Genomic DNA, 6,510 nt, shown 5'->3' on the forward strand with positions numbered 1-6,510 from the left:
AGAGAGACACACACACACAGAGGGAATGGAGGGGGAGATAGACACACACACACACAGACAGAGACAGAGACAGAGACAGAGAGACACAGAGAGAGGGAGGGAGGGAGGGAGAGAAGGAGAGAAGGAGAGAGAGAGAGAAAGAGAGAGAGAGAGAGAGAGAGAGAGAGAGAGAGAGAGAGAGAAATAAACAGACACAGATACAGAGACACAGATGGGGCCCGGTCGAGCAGCAGTTAGCTCTCCAACACCCTGAAGCATCTGTGGGCTGATGAAGAATGTCATCCTCACAAGGCTGGTTGAGCCACTCCACCCTCTACAGTCACACTCTCCTCCAGAGCTAGAGAACATTCCTCCAAGCCTCTCCTAGAGTCTCTCTCTCATTCTGTCTCTCCCTACGGAGTAAATTTAGTCCATACATGCCTGGAAGTCCTGGCAACTCTCTGCCTCAGTGCTGGGACTACAGGCGTGTGCAAGACAGCCAGTGTGGTGATCCCTTTTCTTATGTGTGTCTGAAGCACAAGCTTTGGGTCACTCCCTCTCTGGACAATGAGAAGTGGCCTCCCTGACACCTCCTTGAGGAGGACTGTAGGTGCTTGGTCAACTGTGAGTGGGCTGGCCCTGCATGGCCTATAACCAGCTCCACAGCACCCTGCAGACAAATCACAGGGAACCCACAGGGTTTCCTTCTTCAGTCACGCATTGAACTCTGCTCACCCACTCAGACCTCAAGTGTTTACGGAGTGCTTGCTACACACCATGCATCCTTCTGCACACTGTGTTGACGGACGGAAGCAGAGGTCTTGCTGAGTGTCTGAGTGTGCTGGCTCCTGCTTCTATGGTGTGTGTGTGTGTGTGTGTGTGTGTGTGTGTGTGTGTGTCAGTGGTGGTGGTGGTGTTTGTGGTGCTGACAACGTGGATCAAAGGAGCTGGAGGCTAGCCTGAGCTACACAGTGAGATCCCGCACCCCTCCCCGTTTTTTTGTTTTTTTTTTTTTAAATTCCAAACAAAAATCAAATTTCAGTCCCTATCACTGAGAACTTTCATGATAGTAGAGAATGAAGTAAGAAATATATTTATATAATTAGTTAAGAAACTGCAGTGCTATGGGAAAAAAGTAAAGCAGAAAACACTCTCTGGGGGACTTTTATTAACTGGTAGGAGCAAGGAAAGGTGTAGCCCAGTGAGCTGAAACAGGGGGGGGGAGCTGAAACAGGGGATCATCAGGAGTTCGATGTCATTCTCAGTTCTATGGTGAGTTCAAGGCCAACCTGGGAAATAAGAATTTGTCTTAAACAAACAAACAAACAAACAAACAAGCAAACACCCCCCCCCCCAGCCAACCAGCCAACCAGCCAACCAGCCAACCAGCCAACCAGCCAACCAGCCAACCAGCCAACCAGCCAACCAGCCAACCAGCCAACCAACCAGGAAAAGAAAAACAAAACAGAAAAAGAAAAGAAAGCAGAATCAAATTGGGGTGGGGATGGGGGAGCTGTTACTCTTCACAGGCCACGAAGCAATTGAGGACTTCCTGAGGTGGAAGTCCCTCTGGGCACCCCTGAGTTCAGGCCCAGAAGAATCCAGCTGAGAGTCCTGCAGTAGCTCAGCTCAGAGAGGAGGGATTCTGTGGCCTGTTTTCAGAGTTACAGGCCTGTTCCGTTTCCCTGTTTGAGCTAGACCTCTGGTCTCCAGAAGGAGGAAATACCCATCAACATAAGTTGTCCTGAGGGCTGGGGATTTTTATCTCAGTGCTTGCCTAACAAGCAAAGGCCTGGGTTCTCTTCTCAGTTCTGAGGCTTGGGTGGGGCAGGGAAGCCAGTCCAAGCTGTGTGCATTCTTCCACTCCTGCAATCCCAGCACTTGGGAGCCGGAGACAGGAGGGCCAGGAGCTCCTCGACCTTCCAGGCAGCTAGAATACTAGTTTGCTTCCAACGTTTTTGCACGTCTATAGTTTTATGAATGGAAAGGTGTCCCTGGAGCCATGTTGGTATCCTTGTTGGCCCATGGCCGTTTCTTCCCACCACAGGCCTAGACCAGCCTCACATGAGGACTGTTTAGTGAAGACCCGTTGGAAGCAGGGGAGGTATCAGTGTAGCCCACGAATTCTTTGACCTGGTTGTTTAGGTGGCGATTAACTTGAATGAGTTGTCCCAGGAAATATGTGCTTTGTGCCTTTCGAAGATAAGTATTATTTTTTTATTGCTAATTAGGGTTGGGCTCACCCACATTTGTCATGTTGTTATGTCATATTCATTTGTCCTTTCCAACCCAATGGCCTTAATTAATCTTCTTCTGTCCACTCTGTTACAGCCTGGCTGTAATTCAGGCTGCTGGGGTAATGGAATCTTCCCTTAGGAAATCGTAAATGTGGAAGCCAAAGCCAGAGTGAGTTTTGTTTGAGAGCTCAGAATATGGATAAATGCAGGAACTGCTCTCACCATAGAGAATGCTATTTTCATTTATTGTTGTTATTATTATTTTGATCCCTTTAAGACAGGTTCTTGCTGGGCATGGCGGTACATATCTTTTAACCCAGCACTTGGTAGTGGTAGACGGATCTCTGTAAGTTCTAGACCAGCCTGGTTTGCGTAGGAAGTCCCAGGACAGCCAGGACTAACATAGAGAGACGCTGCCTTAAAAAAAAACAAAGCAAAATAAGGTCTGAGATAGCTCAAACTGACCTTAAGTTCTCTATATGGTCCAGGGTAGCCTTGATCTTGTGATCCTTTGAACCTCCTAAGTTGCTGGGATACAGATGTGAACCATGATGCCTCACTCAAAGTGAACTTTAGAAATATGGGAATAGAGGAAGGTCAGCCATTTGCCCCTCGTTTTCCTCCTTTCTTTGATATAGTACTTTGCTATGCTGTTCAAACTGTCGTAGAATTCACACTATAGCCCAGGCTGGCCTCCTCAGACCCTTGGTGATCTTCCTGCCTCAGCCTCCTTCCAAGTGCTGGGATTACAGGCATGAGTCACCAGGCCAGCCCCTGTTCACATTTCTTTTTATTTTTTTGCTTTATATCTTTTTTAAACATTTTGTGTGTGTGTGTGTGTGTGTGTGTGTGTGTGTGTGTGTGTGCGCGCACACACACACACACACAGGCATGCTGGTATCATGATGTGATGTGCAAGTGATCACAAGATAACTTGTGGGAGTTGGTTCTTGACCTGAATCAGATCACCAGGGCAAACCTGCTCAGCCACTTCTCTGCTCAAGTTTCGACTTTCCTAGATTTGCTTTTGATGTTATTTTCTCCATAAAGTGTTTCTGAATTTATCTTAGCTTCACAAAGACAAAACAACTCTGTTCCTAGTACCTACCCAAGACCATTCAGGTGTCAGTGGTTTAATTTGCGTTGTCCTGCAACTCCTGTTAACTCTTTTATCTTTGTTTACTTTAGGGTTGAGGCGCCATTCCTGAGTCACCCCTGTGGCCTGCCTGGCACACACTCAGTGCTTCTTGTGAAGTGGAATGAAGGACACATTCTTCCTCCCTCCCTCCCTCCCTCCCTCCCTCCCTCCCTCCCTCTCCCTTTTTTCCTTCCCTTCCTTCCCTTCCCTTCCTTCCTTTTCCTTTTCCTTCCTCCCCTCCCCACTCCTCCCTCCCCTCCCCACTCCTCCCTCCCCTCCCCTCCCTCCTCCTCTCTCTTTCTCTTCCTTTCTTCTCTCACTCTCTCTCTGTAGACCAGACTGACCTCGAACTCATAGAGAAAACACCAATTCTTAAACACAAAATAAAGTACTTACTGATTTTTAATCAGCTCCCCTTGGACCCCAGTGTTCTAAGACAAGCCTCATTTATGGTAAACTTAGCCTGGGTAAAGTGTTATTGCTGATTTTGCTTTTCCCTGAAGAGAAATGATGATCGTACTTCACTTTCACATTTAGGTTCCTTTTCCAGCATGGAGATTGAGCCCATGCCCTTGTGCATGCCCAGCAAGTGCTTCATAGCCATAGATCATTTTAATAGCAGAACATAGTCTGGAATATTAGTGTCCCCTGATTTAAAAAATTCCAATTATTGCCTAAATAGGTTAATGTGGAAAGGAGATGCACGTTTGTGTGTAGGCACGGGTTCCTCAGCTCAAATGTGCAGGTCAGAAGACGGCTTGCAGGAGTTGCTTCTTTTTTTCTACCATGTGGGTGCCAGGCATCAAACAACGTGTGTTAGCAGACACGAGAGTGGGTACCTTTACTCCGTGAGCCATTTCACCAACCTTCTATTTTTATTTTTACTTTTTGAGACAATGCCTATGGGTAGACCAACCTGGCCTTGAATTTACATCCTGGATGATAGCAGCCAGCACCACACCCAGCTCTCTCATCAGTTCTGGTGAAGCTAGAGTATCTATCTGTAGGCCCGAGATGTAGGAGGCGCATGCAGGGCCAGTCCAGTGGGTGAGGATTCCAAACCTCTGAGTCTTCCCTTCAGTGTAATTCAATCTGGACTCTTCTTGCCTCTAGCCTTGCCGATAAATGACTGTCCTCTGTTGGGCCAAGGAGGTAAGATAACAAGAGAAAGGGGGGAATTAGGTCAAGATCCAACCTCTGTCTCTGCCCGACTTGTCTTGCGTCCGTTGCCCATGGTTATTTTATCTGCCCCTTACAAAGAGTTTTCAGTGATTATAACCAGGTTAAACTCTCAAATGAGCACAAGCTAAGAATAAATACAGCCCCAGGGAGCATGCTCATTAAAGACACCTGCAGAGCTGAACGGGGTGAAGCATGACTGTAATCCCAGCACTCAGGCCGGGTGAGGGAAACTTTGAGGTCAGCATGGACTATACAGTGAGTTCAAGGTCATCCTGAGCTATATAGAGACCAATCAATCAACAGACAATAGACACCAACCAATTGACCAATCAACCAACTCAAAAACCTAAGAATTAAAATAAGTAAACTGAGCTAAACAAACAAACAAACAAACCCAAATTAATCAATCAATCAAACAACAAATACACCTGTGGTAAGATTGCAGTAACCATGGCAATCTTATCTAGAATCCTCGGGACCCTATGGGTTTCAGAATGAGACCTACCATCCCTAGAAGGGTCTTTCTCAGTACTGGGCAACTGTCATACTGTTTCTTCAGCCAAAGGCTAGCCAGGGAATGAGATAAAGTCTATTAATAGCCTTCTGTCATTCAGGTCAGGCCAAACCTTGACACCCAGCGAGTTATGTAACAATGATTAGAGGAGCTTCTCGAATTTCAGAATTGCGGATGAAGAGTATTAGACTCTTCATGTCCTCACTGGCTCCTTTTCGACAATCGCCATCCCTGGGATCTTTAGACATAGTAGGCCACCATCCCCTGCACACCTCTCAGGATAAGAGAGTTGAGATTTTTGGTCCGGAAAAATTTGCCTTCACTTGTTAATAATGAAAATGGGTTTATGGCAGTTTGATGGGTGCTTTGTAGAATTCTGCGAATTCCAAGATTGTTTGAGTTCTGGAGACCAAGGGGACGGAGAGAACACAGAACACATCCAGTGCCACTGTCCACTCTAGGTAAGGGCAGGCAGGGGACAGGACAGCTGCTCCATGGGGGCTTTGTGTCTGGAGGAAGTGCTTTTATCTGGACAGTGGAGGGTTAGGAGTGTAAAAGTCAGGGTCCTAGTCTCAAATGACAAGAAGTCATTGTCTTAGTTAGGGTCTTATTGCTGTGAACAGACACCATGATCAGTGTAACTTTTATAAAGGACAACATTTAATTGGGGCTGGCTTACAGGTTCAGAGGTTCAGTCCATTATCATCATGGTGGGAGCACGGCAGCATCCAGGCAGGCCTGGTGCAGGAGGAGCTGAGTTCTACATCTTCACCTGAAGGAAGCCAGGAACAGACTGAGCAGCCTCAGGCAGCTAGGAGGAGGGTCTCCAAGCCCACCCCACAGTGACACACTTCCTCCAACAAGGACACACCTTCTAATAGTGCCACTCCCTGGGCCAAGGGTATACAAACTGTCACAATCATTGAAACAGTTGGAGCAGACACTGACAGAGCCCAAAGGGAAATGATCTGCTCACTGACCTGAGCTCCCCCATCTCTTTCAGGACTGAGCTATGTCTCAGGCTAGGGCTGAGGCTCAGGGGTAGACTCTTCCCCATGTCAGGAAGGCTGGGGGGTCCATCTTCTACTGTAAACAATGGCTCTCTCCTGTTTGGCTTCACCTGAATTGTGCCTTCTAGGCTCCTCTTGGCTACATTCTGTTCCTCTTTCAGGACCCATTGCAGACACCATCTGGAGGTCCCAGCCTGCCCTCCCTGGGGACTCTTAACTGTAACCCCCCCTCCCCCCCACTAGGCTTTGTCGGCACCGAGAGCACTTCCTTCATTGGAAGGCAAACTTGACCACGGTGAACACTGAGGTTTTTCTTCTATTTTCAGTGCTGGGGCTTTAATCCAAGGCTTTGCCCCTGGAGACATACACCCTACCATTGGCCCACATTCTTGTTTTCACGGGTACATGGCAATGTGCCTAGATCAACAAGACTTTGGCGAATACCAAGAG

The 6,510-nt window shown here is 47.5% G+C and overlaps 1 long non-coding RNA gene across 1 annotated transcript; it reads right to left on the minus strand.

The window, feature by feature from the left end:
* Nucleotides 1–1,125: 1,125 nt before the first annotated feature.
* On the minus strand, nt 1,126–5,438 carry LOC120097911 (uncharacterized). The gene is made up of 3 exons (XR_015641189.1): nt 5,042–5,438; nt 4,271–4,490; nt 1,126–1,268 (listed from the first exon to the last, which is right to left on the minus strand). It is a non-coding gene; the product is annotated as an uncharacterized LOC120097911 (long non-coding RNA).
* Between the last annotated feature and the right edge of the window lie 1,072 nt (nt 5,439–6,510).

Source organism: Rattus norvegicus, chromosome 17 (assembly GCF_021556685.1).
Source record: "Rattus norvegicus strain SHRSP/BbbUtx chromosome 17, alternate assembly SHRSP_T2T, whole genome shotgun sequence".
Lineage (NCBI taxonomy): Eukaryota > Metazoa > Chordata > Mammalia > Rodentia > Muridae > Rattus > Rattus norvegicus.